Source organism: Lissotriton helveticus, chromosome 12 (genome assembly GCF_964261635.1).
Source record: "Lissotriton helveticus chromosome 12, aLisHel1.1, whole genome shotgun sequence".
Classification (NCBI taxonomy): Eukaryota; Metazoa; Chordata; class Amphibia; order Caudata; family Salamandridae; genus Lissotriton; species Lissotriton helveticus.
This window is the reverse complement of record NC_136073.1, coordinates 757,020,481-757,036,257: the sequence shown is the minus strand read 5'-3', so window position 1 is coordinate 757,036,257 and position 15,777 is coordinate 757,020,481. Positions and strand designations below refer to the sequence as shown.

General features: G+C 52.7%; 1 protein-coding gene across 2 annotated transcripts in view; it reads right to left on the bottom strand.

The window, feature by feature from the left end:
• The window catches only part of IQGAP3 (IQ motif containing GTPase activating protein 3), a 307,137-nt gene that overhangs the window by 117,944 nt on the left and 173,416 nt on the right, over positions 1–15,777 (bottom strand). The window lies entirely within an intron of this gene.

Below are 15,777 nucleotides of genomic sequence, written 5' to 3'. Positions count from 1 at the left end.
CAATCTTTTAATTTAATTAATTACGTTTAACTCCTTGCTTCATAAGCTAAAAAAAGGAATAGCGTACAAGGATAAACAGATAGATACAAAAATAACAATTTGAAATAAGATAGTAATTTTAATACTAAACAAAATAATTTTAGCTACAATAAAAACTAACCATTGGGCACTGCAATATCCAAAAAAATCAGATTTCTCTTACAAGGACTAAACCATCCAGGAGTATGAAAATGACATTTCATAAACAAGGTTGACGAGTGCAATAACCTTCGTTTAAAAAAAAAAAAAAAAAAAAAAAAAGCAGTGGGCTCTTGCAACAAATACAGAAAATGTATAATGTAATGAGCATAAACAATATTGATTAGGTTCACTAATAGCTTTCAAAAGGCCATTCACCCACAAAGCCCTGGCCTATCTCTTGTTAAATATTTCTGCTCCATGACTTCTACCAGACAGATGAACCCAATTCCAACATTAGGCAATTATTATTATTATTATTTTCATTTAAATTTGACAAATCTAGTGAGGGTACAGGTGCATGAGCTCTGTGCTCCTACAGTGTCTACGTCCATTCTTCGACATTGTAAGTGCACTAATGCCATTAAGAGTATATGGTCTGGGAGTTTGTCATAACGAAGTTCACAGCACCATACTGGCTGTACTTAAAACTGGGAAGTTGGATATCGAACTTCACAGCACATCAAACCCACACTTATGCCAGTGTGAGGTTTCATGAAAAATTCACTCAGAGGGTATTAGAGATGCTCCCTGAAAAACGACCGGACTCTATTGCCCTGGCTGAGTAGCTGCTTGTCAGCTGCTACCACCAGACATGTTTCTGGACCCCTGGGTCCTACAACAAAGCATATCCTGGGTCTAGGTGCCAAGCCTCCTCCCCCAGGATGGGCAGGTCCACGAAGGGGAAGCTTCAAAGGCTAGCCGCCTTTGTAAGCTGACCCAGATATTTGCTGCTGCCAGCAACTGGCCCCAAACAGTTCTGACCCCACTTTGGGCGAAAGAATTGGCAGGAAAACAAAGTGAGGAAGGGTGATATGCCCAACTCTGCCAACCCCACCCCTCAGGCGGGGGAAGCGAGGTGAAAACTCTCAGTACCCGCCATCATGACGATGGGGGACCCGGCCAACCAGAGTGAGGCTTATGCCCTTCTCCTACTGGAGGGTGGCATAATAGGGGGTACCCACGCCAAGGAAGGGACCTATTGGCCCCAACCTGTACCTACGTGAATCGCCCCTAAATGTAGTATTAAGGGGCAACCCCGAACCTTGCCTCCTCAGACAATACGAAACAAGAAGGACTGAAGTGCCGTGCTGAAGGAAGAAGAGGAGGAGGAAATCAACTGACTTGTCCCCAAACCTACCGGCCTGCCCCGACCTGCTCCAGAGGAATCCCGGCATGTCCTGCAGCCAGCCGGCCCCCCAGTACCTGGAGGTCCTGCCCTGCCTTCACAGAAAAGACTTTGTCTCCAGTGAGCACCGGATTTGCTCACCAACAAACGTTGGCTTCTGTCAAATCCACAAGTCTGCACAACTCTGTCCCCGACGCCCACGGCCCGAGAGAGTTTGAGTGGCCCAACATCTCGAGGAGGTCTCCCCGGTGATCCTGACCTGAGATCTGGTGATCCCTGACCTTTCTCAAGTCTCCCGACGAAACCTACAGCCCCTTTCTGGAGGATGCCCCCAGAGACCACGAACGGAGCCAGTAAGAAAAAACAGAAATCAAAAGACACCCCTGCCTTTGACGCTCCATGGCCTTGGGTGGCCCAACCGACGGTGTCCCGGCATCCCAACTTATCTCTCCAACCGGTGGTCGCCTCCAGAAGATCTTTGGCCCGAGCCTGCAGTGTTTGTTGCAACTAGAGAATCCCCATTGAAAACAACAGGACATCAGATCAAAAAAAGCACCCTGCACCCAGCCGCCCTCTGCCGCTGTGTGTGCACTTTTTGTGCTAACTTGAACCCCCCCTTTACCCTTTCTGGAGGATCCCCCCAGAGACCACGAACGGAGCCAGTAAGAAAATACAGACATCAAAAGACACCCCTGCCTTTGACGCTCCATGGCCTTGGGTGGCCCAACCGACGGTGTCCCGGCATCCCAACTTATCTCTCCAACCGGTGGTCGCCTCCAGAAGATCTTTGGCCCGAGCCTGCAGTGTTTGTTGCAACTAGAGAATCCCCATTGAAACCAACAGGACATCAGATACAAAAACAGCACCCTGCACCCAGCCGCCCTCTGCCGCTGTGTGTGCACTTTTTGTGCTAACTTGTACCCCCCTTTACCCTCCGCTTAATTCCAGGAGCTTTGCTCCCACAACCTTGTGGCCTGCTCGTGAGCAGCCACCAACCGGTGGCCCTCTTTCCCCATTGTATAAACTTGGGCCTCAGCACTATGCACCCCGCCGCCCTAGTGCCGCTAAGGGTGCTTTGAGAGTGATCTGCCTGCACATGTCTGATCCTCTGCTCATTTGTTCGCATGAATGTCGTGGTCTCCCCTTCCTCTTCAACCTTAATTGAATAAATTCGCCCCCAGGCCTTTTAACTATGATGAAGTGTATCTGTCCCAACTACTTGTGCATGAGAGGAGGTTACAGGGATTGTCGCTCACAATATGAAAGGTGAAGCTCAGTCCTGGAGCTCCCGGGTTTGGGGATCACCAAATCGGTGAATATCCCCTGCTAACCCAGACATCCACCCCGCATCAACGGACAATAATACCACAATGATAACTACGATTTTCTAATTTGGAGCAGCTTACCTGAAGTGAGGACACCTGGAAGGCCTGCTGTTTCAGAATCGAACGCACTCGCCCTAGTTACTCCTTGATGACCACGGAGGCTGCAACTTCGAGGTTGCTGCAGGACGCCTGCTGAGTGGAAACGACCGCTTCAACCTCGACGACCACGATGGATCTCACCTCTGCTGACCAGTCACGTTCGCCCCCGCAGAGACCTAGGAGGGCTGCAGCTGCGGACCGACAGTGTGGAGCCGACCTCTTCGGCCTCGGCGGGCTCACCTCCACTGACCGGGCACACCAGGACCGAGACAGCTAATGGGGCAACTGGATGACCCAGAGAGGTGGCATCCTCCTCTGCCTCCGGCATCGACAGTTGCGTTGAGGAGGAAGGTGGGTGCTTCCGCTTGACTCTGCCGGGGCCCTTGATCTGGCTGGCCCAAAGTTTTGTTGTTTTGGCCGAAGACCTCACTGCTGCCTCGGGGTGCCTTTTGCGGCCCGGTTTCATGATTGCATCACGGACCTGGATGCATCCGATCTCGAGGCTGCGGTGACAACATCCTTATGTGCGGCCTATTAAGGGTACTTTGCTCACGCTTGCTTCCGATCCGTCCGGAGACTCTCTTTGACGGGTCTTAACCATCGGACTCCCAATCTGGTGGGAGTGTGTACATACGGCAGTATTTGGGAGGGATTGACAAGCTGGCCGGCTACTTTGTTGCAGCTGCCTCAGTAGTATTCTGCGCCAAATTGCCTGCAACTGATGCCTCTTTGTGTAACTAAAAGAGGCTTTTCTCCGCCTTGCTCCATTCATGCTGCTCCCCCCCCTGTGCACTGATTGATTCCACATTCCGGTGGGAGACGGCAGAGATGTTCTTTGGCCCTGGGGATGTGGTAACCTCCTCCTGCTGCAGCGGACCTGAGCTCGGCTCGGTCTTCAGTGCTCCTTTCGTGACATTTGCACAGTGCTCCCAAGCCTTGGAGACCGGGCTCTGGTCCGCACATTTGCTGAGCCTCCCTTAGTCAGACAAGCTCGTGCCTCACCACCACTCCCGCAGAGTTAGGTCTGAGGTGCCGGTGTTGTCCCCATTTGCACGCCTCTGGCGTTGAACATTTCAGCAGCGCTTAGGCACTGGCAGCGCTGCTGGGGTGAAACACCTCGATTTTGCAGTGATGAGCCTTGCTCATTGCCCATCCTGACTTCCTCCGCGCAGCCCCTCGACGTATTCCATCGCAGCTCCGCCGTTGCCTTCTGGATCTGTCTCTTTTTGATGAACGCCGAAGAAACTAGATAGATGCTCCCCCTGCTGCTTTTCCAACTGCCATCCTGCCCGGTTTGCCTCCCGCAAGACAACTGGGACTACTCGGAGGTAAGAATCGAGTTCTTTGGACTTTGGCTTCGTCGCTCTTACACCCCACCATTTTGTGACCATCTCTGATGGTCTGTCCTGTCCGGCTCCGCCATCTTGTGACCTGGACCGTACCATCCGGCCCCACCGGGACTACGTTTTGATAGTCTTCCCTCTCCACTGAACTACGCATCGCCAAATGAATATTGCTGTTACCTATGCTCCCCCCACTCCTCTTATGTTATGCCATATATGCTCCCCCCACTCTTCTTAGGTCATGTCCAATCCCCCACCTCCGATTATCCTCATGTTTAATATTATGATGCATATTGTGCAACACTGCTTCTTTCCTTTGTATAATTTGTTTAATTTTTGTTTCTTACCAATACCCTTGTCAGCTCGCTGTCTCCCTGGGTCTTTCCAGCACCCACGGTGACCGTCCCAGGTGAGATTGCCTGTACCTTCCTTGACCTTAATATGGCGACCAAACTTTCCCCCAGGGCCACAACTTCCCTTTCCCTCTGCAATCATTTGGCTCCAATGCTTCTGTGATCTCCTTATTCTGCCTACGCTCTTTCACCCTTTTAACTTGCTTTTTACTGCCTGACCTCCCATTTAGATCTTGTAGATATCGGATTTTGATTTAGCTACTTTCTGTTCGGCAGACTACACAATACTATTTTCCTTGCTTTTTACCACTTTCTCTTGGTTCGCTGCCCTTGGACAGCAGGCGTCGGTACCAGCATCCCTACTCTCATTTACCCCTTTCTGCTCGATAGGCCCTCCCCTCCGCCCTACAGTTCCTAATTGGCCTCCATGAATGTGCCCCTTGCCAAAGCCCTCCTCTCCCCTTGTTGGGGAGGGATCCAACTTTCCTGCCCTGGAGTCTCAGATTCCCCTCAGAGAGTCCACAGTGTTCAGGGATTCACACATAGTGGTATAGGCCTTAATTGGCCTCCCTTGAATGTGCCCTGTTAGACGGACCGGGAGGGTCGGCCGAGGATACGGGGAGAGGTCTCCGGGGAGAGCCGTCTCCAGTGAATCGTACAGACAAGTAACTTCCCCCCCACAGACGGACACCACACAAGGATAAAGTTCAACGATACTTTATAGACAATTCTTCAAGTACGGTAGAATGGTACAAGGAGGTTTGGACTCAGGGGTCCCCTCTATTCTGGTCTCTGGTTGGGAAAAGGGTAGCGGGACAGTCTTGTTACCAAAAAGATGGAAAATAGCTCTCAATCCTCGAGCTCGGTGGCGTAGATGAACGGGCCGCGGCGGAGCCAGCAGGTCCCGAGATGGATGAAGGAAGACGACGGTCCGCGGCAGAGCCAGCAGGTCCCGATGAAGGTGGTGGTTACAAACGGTCCGCGGCCACGCCAGCAGGTCCCGACGATGATGAAGGATAGGGTGGTTCCCAAAGCCGCGGCAGCGCCAGCAGGCAAGACGAGGGTGCACAAGACAGAGCTACGGCAGCGCCAGTAGTCCGTCAAGGATGAGTTCTTCTTTGCGTCTCTCGACTCCAAGATACAACTCCCGTCCTGCTCTGGAGCTGCCCCAGTTATAGGGCTGGTGTGCTTTGATGTCCGGACCCTCGCACTTGGAGGTCGGGAGGTCCGGGATGAGGGGGTTCAGACACCCAGCAGGGGGGTGGAGCCAGCGCCCGGGGAGGCGATGGGCGAGCGGCACTTGGCGGGGGAGAGCCATCGACACCTCCTGCTCCCATTGACTGACCAAGTAGCCCGCTCACCTCCTGGGTGGATGTTGGTGCCGGGATGTCTGAGGCCTGGCCAGGCCCAGGGTTGAGGTCGATCGGGGGCCAGGCGGCCTCGTGGTGGAGTGTCCAAGATGGCGCCCAGGATGGGCGCGCAGGCCGGTAGTGGGTCGGCCTACGCGGTCAACAGGTTCGAGTGTAGGGGTCCCTGCGGGGACGGTGGACGTGCAATGGTGGTGTGTGGTACTTGCGTGGCTGGTTCGGGCCTGGTTGGGCCGGGGGAGAGCGGCCCTTCATGTGGCCTGTCCAACATGCGTCCCCCCCAGCTGAAGGCGGGGAGAGTTACCCATTCTCTTGGGGACTCTTCTCGTCGAGGCGGAAGAACCGGGACAGGCCATCTGCGTTGGCGTGATCGGGCCCAGGCCGATGTTCAACTGTGAAGTCCATCCCTTGTAGGGAGATGGACCAGCGTAGTAACTTCGGGTTTTCCCCCCGCATCTGCATCAGCCACTGCAGGGGTCGGTGGTCGGTCTGTACCCGAAAGGGTGTGCCAAAAAGGTAGGGCCGGAGCTTCTTGAGGGCCCATACCACCGCGAAGGCCTCCCTCTCTATGGTGCTCCAGCGTTGTTCCCGTGGTAGGAGTCGCCGGCTGATGAAGGCCACCGGCTGGTCATGGCCTTCGGTGTTCACTTGGGACAGGACTGCCCCAATGCCATGGTCGGAGGCATCCGTCTGGACGATGAACTCCCGGCTGTAGTCGGGGGCCTGGAGCACAGGGGTGGAGCACATGGCGGCTTTCAATTGTTCAAATGCAGCTTGACACTCTGGGGTCCAGTTGACTTTCTGGGGCTGATTTTTTGACGTGAGCTCTGTGAGGGGCCTCACGATAGTACCATAGTCTTTCACGAACCTTCGGTAATAGCCCGTGAGGCCCAGGAAGGCTCGTACCTCGGTCTGGGTAGTGGGGGGCTGCCAGGACTGGATGGCGGCAATTTTTAGCTGCAGAGGGGCCACCAGGCCGCTTCCCACCTGGTGCCCGAGGTAGGTTACAGACCCTTGCCCAATTTGACATTTGCTGGCCTTGATCGTGAGGCCAGCTTGCTGAAGGGCGTGCAGTACTGCTCGGAGGTGGTGGAGGTGCTCGGACCACTGGTTGCTGTATACAGCGATGTCGTCTAAGTAGGCGGCGCTGAATCCTTCGAGCCCCGCCAGGACCTGATTGACGAGCCGTTGGAACGTTGCTGGGGCATTCTTCATGCCGAAGGGCATGACTGTGAAATGGTAATGGCCATCGGGCGTGGAAAAGGCAGAACGTTCTTGTGCCCGGGGTGTGAGGCCGATTTGCCAGTAGCCCGCCGTCAGGTCGAAGATACTGAGGTAGCGGGCAGCTCCCATGCGGTCGATTAGTTCATCTGCCCGGGGGATGGGATGTGCGTCTGTCCTGGTGACCGCATTCAAGCCCCGGTAGTCGACGCAGAACCGGAGTTCTGGTGTGGTGCCGGGGGCAGCTGCTTTGGGGACCAGTACTACAGGGCTGGCCCAGGGGCTGTCTGAGGGCTCGATGACCCCGAGCGTGAGCATTTTGGCTACTTCCTCCTGGATGCAGGCCCGTACCCGATCTGGCACGCGGTAGGCCCGGTGGCGGATAGGGGGGCTGTCCCCCGTGTCCACATCGTGCGTACACCAGGAAGTGACACCTGGGGTGAGGGAGAACAGGCTGGCGAATTGTGACAGGAGAACTTGGCACTCCTGGTGTTGCTCTCGGGTGAGGGCCTCTGAGAGTCGGACCCCATCTACGGAACCGTCTTTCTCCCGCGTTCGTAGGAGGTCCGGGAGGGGCTCGGAGTCCTCTTCAGCCCCATTGTCTGTGGCCATCAGGAGGCTGAGTTCTGTCCGTACAAAGTGCGGTTTCAGTCTGTTAGCGTGGAGGACCCGGAGGGGGTTCCGGGAAGATTCCAAGTCGATGAGATAGGTAGCCGGACCCTTGCGCTCGACCACTTTGAAGGGCCCTGTCCACTTGTCTTGTAGGGCGCAGGGTTCGGTGGGGGACATCACCCATACCTGTTGCCCAGGTTCAAATTCGATGGAGGAGGCATTCCGGTCATACCACCTTTTCATGTCCTCCTGACTGGCCTCTAGGTTGGCTTTTGCTAGTTCTCGGAATCGCCGGGTCTGGTTGCGGAGTGTTAGGAGGTAGCGGAAAACATCTGGTGGGTTCTTTAGAGGGGGCATCTCCCAGCCTTCCTTAACTAGGCTGAGCGGCCCGCGCACGGGGTGTCCATATAGCAGTTCAAATGGGCTGAAGCCCAGGGACTTCTGGGGAACCTCTCGATATGCGAAGAGAAGGCACGGCAACAGTACATCCCACTGGCGACGGAGGGGCTCTTCCAACCCCCCGATCATCCCTTTGAGCGTGCGGTTGAACCGCTCAACGAGTCCGTTTCCTTGAGGGTGATAGGGGGTCGTGAACCGGTAGGTAACCCCGCACTGTTGCCAGAGGGATTTCATATATTTCGAAATAAAGTTCGTGCCTCTGTCACTGACGACCTCCCGGGGGAAGCCCACCCGGGAGAAGATCCCCATCAGAGCCCGGCCGACTACCGGGGCTGTCACAGTCCGCAGGGGAACAGCCTCCGGGTAGCGGGTGGCGTGGTCCACTAGCACCAGGATGAATCGATGGCCTTGTTTTGTGCGCGGGTCCAGGGGCCCTACGATATCGATTCCGACCCTCTCGAACGGGGTGGTGACCACGGGAAAAGGTTGCAGGGGGGCTTTCAGTTTGCGGCCGCTCTTCCCACTGGCTTGGCACGTGGGGCAAGATCGGCAATGCTGGTGTACATTGTCCCTCATTTTGGGCCAGAAGAAGTGGGTCACCAGGCGGCTATAGGTTTTGTCTTGACCCAAGTGTCCTGCCAGGGGGACATCGTGGGCCAGGTTTAGCAGAAAGTCTCTAAAACGGAGGGGTACCACTAGGACTCGGCTGGCCCCCAGCTCCGCGATTCTTTGCTCACTGTACAGCAGATCATTGTCCCAGTAGACCCAGTGAGTTCCGGAGGTATCCCCTGCGCTTTGGGCTAGCGCTTGCTGGCGGAGTCCCTCGAGGGAGGGACAGGTCTTTTGTTCTTGGCGAAATTGTTCTTGCGTGGGCCCCCCCTCTTGAGGCCACTGGTCGAGGTTAGCAAGGTCTGGAGGTTGAGCTGGTTCGGGGGGGACGTCACGGTCGGTGGTTTCGGCGGGGGCGACCGGAGGCGGTGGCGCCGGCCATTCGAGTTCCTCTGGGCGGGTGTTGGCACGGGCGGTCATGGACCGGGTGGTGACGCACGCCCAGTCCGGGACGCCCAGCATCCCCAGGTGCTCCTTTCGTTCGACTGCTGCCCATGGAGAGCTTTCCAGGTCATTACCCAGGAGGCAGTCTACGGGGGCATCATCTCGGACCGTCACCTTCAACATGCCGGAGACCCCTCCCCATTCGAAGGGGACGCAGGCCATCCGACACAGACTTTCTGAGTTATCGGCTGAACGTACAGGGCAGAGAATGTTTGGTAAGTATTGTTCGGGGGTCACCAGGTGACAGCGGACGGCTGTTACACTGGCCCCAGTGTCACGAAGGGCTTCAGCCCGGCGTCCATTGATGCCCACCCATTGGCTGTACTTCTGGGTATTAGCGGGTAGGGGGACCCGCGGGACCATGTCTCTCCCCCCTAGGCAGGCGAGAGCCATGGCGGCTGGCTCCCATTCTTGGTGTTCCTGTTCATATTCTTCTTGTTCCTCTGAGATCCGTTCCTCCCCCAGAGCAGCAGCGGCTACTTGGCGGGGTCTTGGGCTCTGGTACTGGGGGCAGTTTGGGTCGTTTGCGTAGTGTCCGACTCGTTGACATCGATGGCAGGTAACATTGGCTCGATGTCCCGGTCGCGCTGGGGTGCTGCCCCGGTTGGCCGGGGGGGTGGGGCTGGTAGTGGGGGTGACCGGAGCGTTGCTTCTTCCGCGTCCTTGGCCTCCACCTCCTCGGGGACGGTGCTGACCATTGTTGTTCCGGTTCTGTTCGGAGGACCCATTTCGACTCACTCTGGTGATCTCCCACCGGTCTGCTTCGGCTGCGAGCTGCCGGGGATCCGTTAACTTGCTGTCGAGGAGGTGCTGGCGAAGTTCAATGAAGCAATTGTTCGACAGATGCTCCCATACCATAAGATTGAACAGTTGTTCGTAGGTTGTGACCTTGCTTCCTTTGATCCAGCCCTCGAAGGCTCGGCTAAAGTAATTGACATAGTCCACCCAAGTTGTACCTGGGATGCGGGTGCAGTCTCGGAACCTCTGACGGTACATCTCGGGTGTGAGGCCATAGCGGGTGAGGAGTGCAGCTTTCATATGGTCATAGGAGGTCATCTGCTGGTCCGGGAGTTGCAGCAGGGCGTCGCGGCCCTCATTGAGGAATCTCCCCCACAGACCGGCCCCCCAATCGCTTCTATCGATCCGGTGTGCAGTCATAGCGATTTCATAGGCCTTAAACCATTGCTGGATGTCGTCCTCTCGGAAGTATTCTCGAACGACATCCTTGGGGATGTGTACCTTCTTCTCTGTTGCCCCTGGAGTGTGGGGTTGCTCGGGCACCCCTGTTTCTTTATTCTGTTTGCGTAGGTCGATTTCAGCTAATTTCCGCTCATGTTCATATGCCAGTTTCTTTTCCTCGAGCTCCCTTTGTCTCTGTTTCTCCTCTCTTTCTTCTCGGAGACGCAGGTGCTCTAAGTTGATTTTCTGTTCGGCCAACTTTAGTTCAACGTCCATTTTGAGCCGGGCCATTTCCAGCTCGTGTAGTCGGGTTCTTTCTCGTTCCTGGATCTCGTCTGGCGAGAGACCCGTTCTTCGTTCTTCAGGGGCCATGGGGGTTTGTGCTGCGATGTCTTGATCGGGGGTTCCGGCAGCCCCGGTTTCTGCCCAAGATTCCAGGGCCTGCTTAAAGTCATCTTTGGTATTTAGTCCGGTGGTAGCGATACCTAATTCGATACAGAACTGTTTAAGTTCACGATGGCTGTACTCGCCCAATTTCTCCATCTGGAATTTCTCCGTTGATCCGCTGTCTTTAGTTGACATCGTGATTCGCCGTGGGGTGAGCTACTCTCTGTACGGTTTATGCGGTGATTCGGATCCCGTCGCTGGCCACCAATGTTAGACGGACCGGGAGGGTCGGCCGAGGATACGGGGAGAGGTCTCCGGGGAGAGCCGTCTCCAGTGAATCGTACAGACAAGTAACTTCCCCCCCACAGACGGACACCACACAAGGATAAAGTTCAACGATACTTTATAGACAATTCTTCAAGTACGGTAGAATGGTACAAGGAGGTCTGGACTCAGGGGTCCCCTCTATTCTGGTCTCTGGTTGGGAAAAGGGTAGCGGGACAGTCTTGTTACCAAAAAGATGGAAAATAGCTCTCAATCCTCGAGCTCGGTGGCGTAGATGAACGGGCCGCGGCGGAGCCAGCAGGTCCCGAGATGGATGAAGGAAGACGACGGTCCGCGGCAGAGCCAGCAGGTCCCGATGAAGGTGGTGGTTACAAACGGTCCGCGGCCACGCCAGCAGGTCCCGACGATGATGAAGGATAGGGTGGTTCCCAAAGCCGCGGCAGCGCCAGCAGGCAAGACGAGGGTGCACAAGACAGAGCTACGGCAGCGCCAGTAGTCCGTCAAGGATGAGTTCTTCTTTGCGTCTCTCGACTCCAAGATACAACTCCCGTCCTGCTCTGGAGCTGCCCCAGTTATAGGGCTGGTGTGCTTTGATGTCCGGACCCTCGCACTTGGAGGTCGGGAGGTCCGGGATGAGGGGGTTCAGACACCCAGCAGGGGGGTGGAGCCAGCGCCCGGGGAGGCGATGGGCGAGCGGCACTTGGCGGGGGAGAGCCATCGACACCTCCTGCTCCCATTGACTGACCAAGTAGCCCGCTCACCTCCTGGGTGGATGTTGGTGCCGGGATGTCTGAGGCCTGGCCAGGCCCAGGGTTGAGGTCGATCGGGGGCCAGGCGGCCTCGTGGTGGAGTGTCCAAGATGGCGCCCAGGATGGGCGCGCAGGCCGGTAGTGGGTCGGCCTACGCGGTCAACAGGTTCGAGTGTAGGGGTCCCTGCGGGGACGGTGGACGTGCAATGGTGGTGTGTGGTACTTGCGTGGCTGGTTCGGGCCTGGTTGGGCCGGGGGAGAGCGGCCCTTCATGTGGCCTGTCCAACATGCCCCTTGCCAAAGTACTCCTCTCCCCTTGTTGGGGAGGGATCCAGCATTCATGCCCTGGAGTCTCAGATTCCCCTCTGAGACAAGTCTAAGGGATTCCCACATAGCGGAGGTTGTTAGTAACGGTTCCCTTTATTGCTAGGAATCCAGCACCTCACTCCTTGATAGGCGCGCTCTGAAACCTTTTGATGTTCTCCTCTAGGCTGTTACCTTAACCCTCTGATGTACTTCGGCGCCCAAGCTAACCTTCGGCCGATGACCGGTGGAGTTGCCCTTCGCAGCTAATGAAGAGTTTGGCTCTGGTTTCCCCTTTGGTCGTCACCTACCCATCCGTTCATCATACAGAATATTTTCTCGTCACTCCTTTGTGTTTCCTATCTCCTCCCTCTCCTCTTTCCTTTTTCACTCTTTTCCCTCCTCTTCTACTCTCTTCCCCGAACCTCTCTCCAGTGTCTGCTTTGTTTCCCCTTACCTGAGCCATATTGTTGTAACTCTTGTTTCTCCAGTTATTATTTACCTGAAATGTTGTAACTATGTAGCTATGTTTTGAAATCCATGGTACCTTCTCTTGTAAAGTGCTCCAATACCTCCGGGTTTAGCCAGCGCTATATAAAACTTTTCAAATAAAAAACCCTTGTTCTAACCCCAGAAACGCAACCCTCAAGAACGTTTCCCTATCGGCAGAACGATAACCAATTTTTCTCCATAGGATTGCATTGACTGTTTTCTTCCTGTTGAGGTTTTGTATGAAAACCTAAGAAACTGTTTTGACAAAAACTGTTTTACTCCGCTTTTATTCAGGAAATGTCCCAGTGTGATATCTAGGCATATCACACTGATTAGAAAAAGTAATCTGAAAAGTAACAAACTTATCACAAAGTAATTGCAAAGTAACGGAAAAGTAATTTCAACTGTTTTTGAACATTTCATCTACCTGTACTTACATACAACTGCATTCAACTGTATTATCAGAAAAGTACTATTTTTACTGACCTGCACCTAGTTTGGCTTGGTTCCAAAAACCATAAAATACAACAAAATAATATTTTTATACAAAACAATTGGTCATGGAGATTAATCTGCTAAAACGTCTTGACTGACTCCTCCTATAACTGCCTTCTCATAGTCGTCTCCACTGTCGGTGAGATTAATCCGAGTGTTGCTTTCAATTATCCTTCTCGGAGTTCGGCTTTCAATCATTGATAGGGTAGGGGAGCTTTACAAGCATTATATTATCAGCCTGAAAACACCTGCTGATCTCCATGGCTTCAGCAGAGTGTCACCCTACAAACGAGGTTACTGGTACTTATATGGCAGTGATTGGATAATACAGTGCAACCTTGATTTAAAGGTAGGACCCCTTTCCTCACCATTCACCTCTTAAGGATACATTTGATGCACTTTTATTCAAGTTTTTTCTGAGATAAAACCCCCCCCCCCAACTCTAGAATTTAAAAAGAATTCAACCAAGGTTTTTTAACACTAGGGGGATCATGCTCAAGGTGACAGGTCTTTTCTGCCAGTTAGGTTGTGCAATTTGGAACAGGGTGTAAACAATAGCCATTACGTATAGGTGATCTATGAACCATCTTCCGTTTTCCAGTCAAACCATCTGTGGTAAATAAATAATTAATTACCGGTACTATTTTTCTATGCATTAATCAAAACAGATAGCTCAATAAATAAGAGGCAGGATCCGTGGAATCTGAGTCAGAAATGGCTTTAATCGGATGGCTCGAGCCTAAAGACCATAAAGTGGCATTCAATGGAATGGAATGGCAGCTGCAACGTCTCATCAACAGTACATAGTATATATAGGAGAACATTACAATTGCATTGAATACAGTAGGCGTAACAAGTGACAAACGTAAGATAAGAACAAATGGGCGTACAAAGAAGGCGTGCACAGGGCGTGCACGTAGACATGTGATGAAAACGTCACAGAAGTGTCATAAATAGGTGGATACATGGAGGGGCTACCTGGGCAGCTGGAACCTTTAACCTACTGGTGCGCGCAAACGGGCCATGACGTGTAACTAGGGAGAGCTGGGGGCTCTGACTTCTGCACTAAAAGAGGAGACTAAAGTCTGGGATGTCAGGACGACATGTACCTATAGCATATCTGATATCTCGTGTTTGGAGAACATGTTGATTGAATCTAAAAGTTATCAGGGCAAAGGCTACTTGACACTAAGGCTGGTGCATGCATATATTCTACATGTATTGCGTGTGCTATGAATCTTCTATGGATATTAATTCAGTAATTCTCTTGCATGGAGACAGGAAGACTAGACTATAGCTGAAGATGTTTATGCGGATCGCTAGCTTAGGAATGTGAAGCCGGGGAGCTGAACTGATAACTAGAGGCATAACATATTCTTGGCAGACAGGCAGGCAGGCCAGGCCGGGCACCGCGCTGCTTGGCAGAGAGTAAGTGAAGGGTCAGGGATGCGGGAGGGGCTGCATCGCTCCTCGGAGTGGTTTCAGGAGACTGGAGCTTGAATCTGGTGTCCGGGCCCTTATGAGGCCTAGAAACGGGGACAATTCGATGAATTAACGTGCACAATGTAAAACGTTGGCAACATAGGCCTAATACTCGTTGCTTTCACGAGGACTGGATGACTGGCATACTAACGTTGGACACAACTATAATTGCATCTTTATTCGTCAAGGGGGAACATATGCATATCGATCATGCACATATAACATATAATGGGGAACACGTAGGGACACATGACAAGGCAAAATTCAATTTTCCTCACATCAACTGTAGTTCCCTCCTTCCACCGCCATCTTGTGTCATTCAACTCCTAGGATTTTGCTTGGGGATTCAGTGCAGTCAACGGTGAACAGATCACCACAAAGCTAAATGCAACGTTTAGTATTATTTGTTCTGTGAAGACAGTACTTACAAAGGAGGCAGTCCTCTGGTGTACGTGTGTAGATAGAACTATCGATCTGGAATCTATCTTAGGGCCAATAAAGTAAGCAACAGCTTTGGACAGCTGCTTCGGATAATAAATGCATGCCGCGACAAAACCATTTAGAATTATGACCACAACAATCAGAATATTTACTAAAAATTAATATTCCCAATACTACCGACCCAGGCTCTTAAATCTCAGTTGAGAGATAATTTGCTCTAAAACTACTTTACAACTAGTTGCATGAAATACAGGGTTCCAGAGATATGCTAAATCTACCCAGAAATATTTTGATGTATGAAGCCTTCGACCAATCTAATCATGTTTGTCAAGTACTCTGCTTTTTTACAAACACGTGGGGGGGTTCGCAAATTTTGGGGTGCCCGGCATGTGACTGCCCCACAGAATCAGAACTTCATGTGTTTTTTACCTGCCCTGGTTACCACAAAGCGAGAAAACGGTGGCTGGGACAGATTTGTAGAAAACCTAGGTACCAGGCACTGTTGCGAGGCCCTTCAGGAATATTCAAACACGATTCTAGTATCCCGATAGTATACTCGGTAGCAGGTTTTCTATTCTCCATATGGTGTACCCGCAGAGCACTCTTAAAATTAACAAGGTCCATGGTTTTGCATAAATGAAATGAGGAATTTTAAAAGATCTTTCCATCGCTGCTCAATTGAGATTATTTCTATTGATGCACTCCATCTACATTTTAGACCTACTGTTATATTGGCTTGTTGTTCTCGAGAATCTGTTTTTGGTGGCTAATTTCAAGTCCTGATAAACAGACCTGACACTTGTTTATATAGCTAGTTCATGCACTT